Source organism: Fundulus heteroclitus, chromosome 5 (assembly GCF_011125445.2).
Source record: "Fundulus heteroclitus isolate FHET01 chromosome 5, MU-UCD_Fhet_4.1, whole genome shotgun sequence".
In the NCBI taxonomy this organism is placed as follows: Eukaryota; Metazoa; Chordata; class Actinopteri; order Cyprinodontiformes; family Fundulidae; genus Fundulus; species Fundulus heteroclitus.
In genome coordinates, this window is record NC_046365.1 from 32,693,652 (window position 1) to 32,703,927 (window position 10,276).

Below are 10,276 nucleotides of genomic sequence, written 5' to 3' on the forward strand. Positions count from 1 at the left end.
TTTTTAATCATTTTTGTTTCATTAAAATAACAAATATCAATAAATTTCACTAGGACTTTATGTGATAGACCAACAGAACGTATGCACAATTCTGAAATGTGAACGAAATAGATACGATTTTTTTTATTCTTTTAATAATACATATAAAACCTTTTGTATGTTGTCCACTTTAGTGTGGTACCTCTAAATTAAATCCAATGGAACCAGTTGCCTTCATTAGTCCCCAAAATGACAAAATTCTTCATTTCTGATTTAAACTCAGCGTAAATCCAACTGTTCTGTTCGCCAGAGGCTTTTAGAGAAGATTACAAAACAGTTTCATGAAGGAAAACAGCAGACAGATCAGGGTCAAAGTTGTGACATTTGAAGCATAGTTACTTTACAGAGAAACACCCCGAACTCTAAACATCTCACAGAGCACTCTTTAATCCATAATCTGAAAATGGAAAGAAGGTGAAACAACTGCAAACCTACCAAGACATGGCCGTCCACCTAAACTGGCTGGACAAGGAGAGCATTAGTCCAAGTTAACTCTGGAGGAGCTGCAGAGAATCACTTCTAAGGAGAATTCGTTGACAGGATCAGTATTAGTCTGTCATATTCTGCAGTGGAGTTGGACCAAGGCCCAGACAAGACATATTGGATATTAAAGACTTTAATGCGAAAGAAGTAAACCAAGGAAATTAAGGAATTTGCACAAAAGAACCCTGTTGATCAGGAGAATTTAATGTTGAAGGGGAAGAAGGAGATCTGGGAAGCTGAGGAAATTTAACCAACAAACACAGAATGAACAGCTGAAAACTGATTCAACTATTGCCAGTTTGTCTGCTTTTGTGACTGAGCCTGAGCTACTTTGCAAAAAAATAAAATAAAAAATGTGCAAAATTGTAGACGTTCATTCAGACGTGCAAAGCTGGAGGAGATATGGTGCAAAATACTTTCGCTATAGCGGCTGAAAATGTCCTGACTCACTGGAACTGAATACAAATGCACACTATACTGTTCCTTCCTTCCACTTTAAACAGTGCAATCGTTTTTGTTCCCGTGTCACAAAAAAATTCCAGATAAACAAGATAAAGTTTTGTGGTTGTGATGTGACAAAATGTGAAAAAAATCCAGAGTTATGAATCACTTTGGAGGGCATTTTAACACAGCCTCACCAGATCTGCAGTATATACCCCGTAGACACACAAGGAAACATAAAATGTTGTCTGCAAAGATATTTTAGATCTAATCTGTTTGCACTTTCCATTTGAAGCAACCATTATAATTTGGACACTTGATTTTCTGTTATATAATCTATCCTCTAAATGCTCTTCATGCTTCTTTGTCAGTGTCAGTGCAATTTAATTTGGTGGATACTTCAAACAAAAACCTTTTACTCTCCCATGTTTATGGTGTCATCCATTTTCATATGGACTTAAATAATGTATTAGCCAACCAGTATTGTTTCTTATTGGCAGTCTATGACAGCTAAAGGTTAAATAAAGATTGAAAATCCATCCCCAGGAGGAATAGGAGGAGATGCAGACCGGAGAGATAGATGTTCAAGCTAAAATGGTTTGCCTGCTGTCACCACAACAGACAGATGGATGGAAATCAAATTGCCTTTCTTCTGGCCATAGCTTTAAGGGTTTTAGTGCTCCTTATCTGTGTGTGTTTTTCAAGTCTCAAAACCAGGTTCTCACTTTAATAGGAGTGATGCTGCTTTAGTGGGTGAGTAATGTGTGAGGATTGATTGACAGTGAGATAGTGGGTTATCGTGCTAAGCAAAAGCTGAAATAGCCTGTCTAGACTGTTTCTTATTTAAAGTATATCCAATAATGGCATGATCAGATACAAATGTTATGATGTTTAAGGTTTCAGGAAGGCTCACAGCCTAAATATTTTTTATACAGTATTCATCTATGCTAAGAGATTCAGCTCTGTCGTTAGAAAAACATCTACGTTTCTTTATTTTTCCACATCCTCTTACCAGATTCTGAGAATTCAGGTTGCTGCAGTGCAAACCTGACAAAGGTAGGAGTAGAAAGCCAAAGGTATGGTTATCAAAAGACAGGATACGGGTTAGAGGCAGGTCAGAAGCCTTCAAAAACAAAGCCAGAATAAAACGGGCAAATTTCCAGAAGTCCAAAAACCAGCAGAGTTACGGGTCACAGGAGACAGCAGGAAGCTGCAAAAGACCCTTTCACGGCTCATATTTCTGGCTGCTGTGGCACCAAAAGAGAAACTGCCTCTTCCTAATGGACTGCAGTTGTTTTTAATGTTGTTTTAATGACAAGAGGAAGAGTCAAAATGTCTCTTGTCTATACAAAATAAAAAATAAAAAAAACTGTCAGCAATAAGAAAATGACATTTATTAAGTCAGGAAAAAGACTTAGAGAGCAGGGTGAGTGATGAGCTCTGAGGTTCACATGTGATGGCGGAAGATAAAGACACTAATAACTCTAAGTGAATACCTTTTTCTAGGCAAAAACTGCTTTAAAGAGCATTAAAAGAGTGAAGCATATAAAACAGGTTTAATAAGGTTTCTTACAGGTATGTAGAAAGGTGTGCTTTAGACATGCTTTGCACAAAAGCTTTGGCAAAAATAAGGTTTATGCAGGTGCAGAGGGATTTTAATGAGCAATTAGACTACAACACCAGCCCATTTTATGCCATAGAATATTTAATCTAACAGGCAAATATATTTTATGGGAAAAAAAGGAACGAAACTTACATGCATTGAATGTTTATAAAAAAAAATGCTATTTCAAGTGCTTTTCAATGCCGATATATAATTTTAAAAGCACGTTCTTCTTAGAAAGGGAAAATTTCAACTAAAGTATGGCCGCTTATTGGAAAAACGTAGATTAGAACTTTTGGAACAGGTATTCTCAATGCTTGAAAGATGGTGAGCTAGAACAGAAAGCTTTTTAGAGGGAGTTAGTTAACAGAGAAACTAACTCCCAGCTGAATTCTGGGTTTACACCTATAATTGCTACACAAACAGGTATGGATGGGAATTGAACCCATGATCTTTGGTTTACAAGACCAACGCCTTACCCCTTGGCCACCACACCCTCCCAACACAGTTCTGGAACTCCCTAGTTATGAGGTTTCGTTTGCCTTCTTAAAAGCTGAACATGAGTTTTTCAGCATGAACCTTTTGTCTCTCAACATTTTGTACACTGTCACACTGCGGCAGCAACTCTGAAACTGAGCTGCTCATAACAGAGATGACACCCTGTTGACAGAATAAGGCAGATGTGCAGTTTATCTCGTGTTTGTCTGATATTGTTTTAAAATTGACGACAGACCCATAATTGGTACACATAAATTGTCTGTAACTTTCATATTATTTGTGCGTAATAAAGTGATCAGATGCATAGCTTATCTGGTAAAGATGTTGTGTTAACATTTGAGAGGTTCCGAATCTGAGCCTGGTTAAATCTACTCCTGTTTTTATGAGTAGATTTTCCTGGTGCATCAGTCTGAGGTAATATCTTTCATTTTTCGACCAAAACTTAACCAATTATAAACTTGAGGTTTATAGAACATTTTGACGTTAATCGTTGTTGTTTTTTTGTTTCTTTTGTCTTGTTTCTTTTCGATTAAAAAACACTAAGTAGGCATTTACTCTGCAAGAAAGGGTTTGCTGGCATTTCAGAATGAAAGAATACTCACTGAAAGGGAGCTGTGCAGATATTTTTACACAAAGCTTAAAGATTTCAGGTGGCTCGCTGTTTTGTCAGGAAACATCTTTTTGAATGATCAGGTATCATATTGGGAAAATGGCAACCTCAGCTACAAATCTCAGAGTGTCACTGCTTCACCAGACGTTTCTTTTGCATTTTTCAGTTCGGAAATACATCATAAATTTGGATACAAAATATCAAATTCAGTTCTATTCATTTCTTTAACCTTAAAAATCCAATACATTTCTGCAATGCTTTCCTGTAAGATGCAGTTTCCTCATTTCAGACGTGTATTTCGTTCCCTTAAAACAAACAAGCAGAAACAGAGAAATTAATACGATTTGTGATATATGATAATCCCCCGGTGCTTCTTCGTAAAACACTTTCCAACAGCAGCCTGACTTGGTTAGTCGTGGTTGCAGTACATATCAGTTTCACAACACGGGAGTGAAAACTGCAGCTGTCACATTAAGGGACAGACACACACAGCGGTGGTGTGTTTATTTGGCTTCAAATCAGCTGTTCAGAGGAATCAGACAGATGGTGATATTGAATAAATAAATCACTGTGCTGTCCAAACTTTCTTTCTCCCTAGGTTTACCTACAGTAAATTAATTGCGGCATCTAGCTGTTTTTTTTTTTTCCACAGCTAGAGAGCCAAATTAATATGAAATCGTTACAATTATTTTAGATTCAGTTGAAGTTTGTGAGCTGTGTGACTTTATATTTTGCTTTTTAAATTTCTTTCATCCTGCAGCGTTCTGCTAAACTCGATGCAGGATGGTTGTTGGCTTTATTTGAATTTCATGGAAAAAACAAATGCAACTAAGGACTAACAAGTGTTTTCTGGAGCTGCGAAACAGCAGCGTTATTGAGATGTTGTTCTCAAGAGAAGTGAACATATTTTTTCTAAGGTGATATGCATATTTACAAGCATAACACTTATTGTCTATAAGGCTTTGATATTAAAGTAGATACCTTCATATGATATGTATAATGTACATCATATGTCGGCTATAACCCAGTAATCCACAGATATACAATTCAATATAAATCCAGATGAAGCCAGATATTTATGTGCATTTTTTTCCCTCTGTGTTGAAATAAATCAGGCTAAACCTTTCCCTTTCTCGAGCCAGTTCGTATCAGCCAATATATTCCTTTTTGCTAAATGCCAAGTGAATGAGAGAGAAGGTGAGAGGAAGAGAGGTTAATCCACAGCATTTAAGTTAATGAGATGCTATCCTGTTGATGTAATATCGCAAACAACAAGAGAAATGGGCCAAACCTGTCGAAAACTACATGAAAATAGCTAAAAGAATGTTTAATATCAGAGAGGAAAGAAAAAAGTTGCGTCATTTTGTGGCGTTTGTAAAAATCTGATTTCAACTGCAAGTCCATAAACTGGGTTATGTGGAATAAAGTGGAATGACAATTTATTTTAATATAACACACTGGTGTTTATTTGTGTCAACCCTGTCATTTTTACAGCATATTTATTAACTTAATTGTTCATATTACCTGGTTAAATGTTATTTTACCATAGAAGTAAAATAATCATTGGATGAGCTCAATTGACCCCACACCACTCACTCGATTCTCTTTCTACAGAGAGAGCTCACAGTCCTCTTTGCTCTATGTGTCCTTCATGTCCCGGCGGTCCTGGTCTGTTCACCCACGGCGGTAGTTGTTGACAGATGATGAAATCGACTTGCAACAACTATCTCAATAAAAGTTAAGATTTATTTTTTCTGCAATGGTCGCACACAATTAATCAGCATGAACATTTTAAAAATGTTTATGTACACTTTCGGTCTCCAATCACCATGTGGAACCCCGGCCTCAGTGAGAAATGCATAAATGATTATGTTTCTCAAAAGAAACAGCTGGAAAGAGTCAGAGATAAGATTAAGGAACAGCTGGAGTAAGTTCACTTGATTTAGGCCTGACACATTCACTTGTTCACTCATCACTCATATAGATTCAGGCATATGTTGCGGTGTCTTCTGTGATCTCAAGCTGACTAATGGTTCAACTGCTTTGTAATGTATTTTTTTCTCTGTGAAAGAAGCGTTTAACAGCAAGGGGAGCAGAAATGCAGAGTGAGACGTTCTCACTATAGTTTGGAGATGAGATTCACTTGACTTGCTCTTAAAATAACTTGAGAGTGTACAACATGTGAAGTTTAATAGGATTTTATTCATCACATTTTTATATTCTCTTATGTACACTTCTATATACGTGACAGCAAATCTCTACACCTGCTCGATTGAAATTAACCACTACAATATGTGTGTTTTATATTCAACAATCTTTCAAAACCTACAGTTTTTACAAATTAAACGGTTTGATTTTGTTTGTGAAGTGCTTTTCTAGTTATACTGATAACTAGTGATTTAAACTATAGCCACACACACTCACTAATGCATGCAGATCAATATACTAACATGCATATTAGTGGGCAATTTGGGGCAGGGGAACATTGACATATGACAAGGTGGACATGAACCTACAACCTCTTGATTTTAAGACAACAATGTGCCACAGTTATAACTGTTCTGCGCTAAAAATTTAGATATTAAAGGGGACATATCATGCTTTTCAAATCTTGTTTTCCACATTGAACGTATTCAGTTGTGATCCATATAAAGTGGAACTGCAGTGCTTTGGTCTTAATTCCTCATTAATTTACCCCACTGTCTCCCCTTTTATCCCACTTTTGAGGTGCATCTGAGAGCAATTTGTTTTGGTGTGGTCTCTTTAAATCTAAAGGAGGCACTTCACACCCTGCCCCACACAGAGCGTTCCACTCAACCCTGTTTGGCCATTTTTGTAGTATGAACGGGGACAGGTGGACCAGTATTAAGACCGACAAGCAGGAGGTATGATTTAAAGGGTTTATTGGAGGCGGTCTTGACAATACAGGGACAGCCAGGCTCAGTGGTCAGAATAAAAGTCCAAAGTCAAAAACCGGGTAATCAAAAAAAGAACAGAATCCGAGCGCAGAGTCGAGATACAGATCCAAGTTCGGTACACAAGCGGGCAACGAAAGACAGACAGGGATCAGGCAACCTCAGAAATTTCAAAAACAGAACCAGGTCAGGCAAAACAGGCTGGCTCAGAATCCGGAGACAATAGGGTTAGCATCAACAGGTCAATAAGAGAGAGAACGCTGGAACAAAACTCACCATTGGCTCGTAAATGATCTGGCAGAGAACAGAGGAGTGAAGCAGGTATAAATAGGGGAGTGAGCAGGTGAACGGAGTAGAGACTAATTACAGAAAACAGCTGGAACTGATCAAAGGAAGGGAAGTGAGTGACAGATTAATAGCTCTGACTGGCTGGTGACTACTGACAGGGGAGTGACACAAACGGATTGGGTGTAGACAGATAAGTGGGCTGGCAGGTAAACAGAACTGAAGTAAAAGCTTGCAGAACCATGACTGATAAACAAGTAAAATGAAGAAAAGTGCAAAACTGAACTAACACCAAACCCAAAGCGTGACAGCTAAAGGACGGTGTAATGACTAACTGTACGGTTTGACTTATCTACTTGTAGGTTCGGCATCCTTCAGCTTGGACTACAAAATCAGCAATCAGAACCAAGAAATAAAAATGGTGGCTTCACAAAATCGGAAAACCGGACCTCCATCGCCTTGTTTAGCAACTCTGCAGCAAATACTGTGACATAATTGTCACAGTAAACAGAAAACAAAGGAAAACTGAATGGTTTGAAAAATATGACCCAAAATGATTATAAAATTGTCTACGCAGCACCTGGAGGGACAACATTGAGATTTTCTGCATTCCTAGATACTTCAAGTACACAACAAAATGTATTTATAGGAGCAATAAGTAAGAGATTTACTGCACAATTAACCAAAATCATTCTCAAGTGTCACCTGGAATAGAAGTAACATAAGTAACATATCCCTATAAACAATTGGTCCTTTCCATCCCCGTGCTAAAAAAAACATCTTGATTATTCCCAAGAAGAGGCAAAATATATTCTGTGGTCTGAGGAGGTAAAAAATTAACTTCTTTGAACATGTGCATCTTGTTATATCTGACATAAATCTAGCACCATTGGTGGTAGTGTATGGCCTGGGGCTGCCTCACTGCTTCAGGAAATCAATGAATTGCCGCAACCGATGGCTACAAAAAGTTTGCCCTCTAACAGAAATTCCTGGAGGTCAATTTCCAGGCAGTTTGTAAAATCAGTTTGTGATATTTAGCTCAAGCTCAGTTGCATAATGTACCTGAACAGTGATCCAAAGCGCAACAGCAAGTTCACCTCGGAATGGCTCGAAAAAGGAGTTTGGAGTGGCCTCGGCAAAACCTGGACCTAAATCCGATTGCGATGCAGCTCTTCGCGCTTAAAGACCCCCTAAAAGCCACATCCTTGCAGAATTCGATACATTCCTCCACAGACATTTGAAAGACTCCAAGGCTAGTGATGCAAACACTTGCATCACTAGCCCTGCATCTGCAATGGGTGGCACAGAAGGGAAGCACAAGTAAATCTGTAATGAAATTGCTTGATTGATGGAAGATCTCTGGCTATCCTTTCTCCAATGCTTCCAGCTCAACTGAAAGACCAGCAGATTCCTTCTTTTACACCTTTGTTATTACACCCTCTTGTATTTTTAAAAAAGAAGAGGTTGCTCTCTCTCTCTCTCTCTCTCTCTCTCTCTCTCTCTCTCTCTCTCTTTCTACGCCTTGCTATCCGAACCAAAACCAGACACTCCCTCCTTACCCCCAGAGTAGCAACAACTGATTGTTTCTTTTCTTTATTAACCTATTATGCTGATTCCAGCTTCAAACCATCAAGGTAGAAACACAATCAGCAGTTGGCTAATGAGCGAACTGGGTGCCTGTGTTATTGTCTTGTTGTTGGATTCATCACCATAACTGGGGAGTTACCCCCCCCCCCCCCCCCCACCCCCCCAAATAAACGCCTGCGGCTCTGGAGCCTGTTTATTCAACAGCACCAAAACTCGTAAGCTGCTCCCTTGATTGAAATGATTATAAGTGTTTTTTTCACAGTCGTTATTGTTAATAGAAAACAGTAGAAACAAGTGCACTTGTGGCTTTTAAGTGTTCAAGGGGGACCTAAAAATACATCGGTGGAGTGGGATAGTTCAGCAGGATGCATTTGCAGGTTTGCATGCTTGTTGGAAGTTTCATCTCAGAGAGGCAGATCCTGTGTGCGAATAGACAACCATCCTGTTCAAACTCGAACATCCTCATTTCAGTTTGCTATGACAGCTAATAAGTTCCTACACCACTAGTTATATCAATGAGCCTTTGTTTATTAGTTAAACATAAACATGTTTGTGTGACGTTGAAATGCTTCATTCTCACAGCGAGATTGAAGGTTCCTAGTCAGGTTTTTAATACACCCTCCAGCTATGATGTTGTTAGAAAAGCAATAAAAACTCACAGTCTCAAGATGAGCAATTTTAATTGCTTTTTTTAGACTAGACTCAATTTGGGTTTGGCTACAACATTAACAGCATTAAAAGTGTGCCAGCTGCTTGGTCATACTACAGTCCCTCGGTGCCCACTGCACAAGCGTTCCTTCTCCTTTTCTGACTGTTTCAAGTCCGCAGTGCCCCTAAAAATCCTTCGCACCCATGGCAAAACGTCAGGTTTTTCTGATTTTAATAAACAAGCCCATGATAAACCATTACAAAACATTTCCCATAGAGATAGATAGATAGATAGATAGATAGATAGATAGATAGATAGATAGATAGATAGATAGATAGATAGATAGATAGATAGATAGATAGATAGATAGATAGATAGATAGATAGATAGATAGATAGATAGATAGATAGATACTGAAAAACAATGTAGTTGGTCTTTTGTTCATTTAAAAACAGGAAATCTTGGTTTAACCAAGATTTTTTGCTGCAGATATCCTCAAGAAGAGAGCTTTGAATGTGATAATTGCCCAGTCTGACAGACAGGTAAATCTGAAGAACTGTCTGTATGTTGAACTGTTCATAACTTAATTTGCTTTGATCAGATAATCAGTACCATCTGAAGGAAAACAAGCCCAGATGATGATGCTGCCACCACCATGTCTCACAGTTGTCATGGTGCTCTCAGGGATTTCGAGGATCATTTTGTGATGACCTGATCTGTTGGAATTGTCTTAAAAGTTCAAGTTTGATGTTATTAAAACATTATGGCATTTTTCTGCAAGGTTGTGGGAGACTTGACAGGGATTGGAAGTTTTCCCTGGTGCAAACAAAATCTGTCTTGCAACCGCATTTCTGTTATCACACATAAGAATGTAACTAGTAGTTGTTCCTAGCTTTAGTCTGATCTTTACTCAATTGAAGAGAAATGTCCGGTTTTTGTGATGCCTCATTCAACACTTTGTCACTATATTTACCCCAATTATTAGTGACTGCCTTCACCGTGCAATGGTAAGTATAGGGTTAGGCTTAACTGAATCAAAAGGTGAATCATCAAAGCTAGTTTAACCGGCAATACCGCAGAACTATCATATAGCCATTTAACAACTAATGAGTCAGAAATAAATAATGCTGAACCAAGCCTGACCCCTCTGCAATGCCTTGCAGTAA

The 10,276-nt window shown here is 38.3% G+C and overlaps 1 non-coding gene across 1 annotated transcript; it reads right to left on the reverse strand.

The window, feature by feature from the left end:
* Positions 1-2,990: 2,990 nt before the first annotated feature.
* trnat-ugu lies at positions 2,991-3,062 on the reverse strand. The gene has a single exon. It is a non-coding gene; the product is annotated as a tRNA-Thr (tRNA).
* Positions 3,063-10,276: the final 7,214 nt, after the last annotated feature.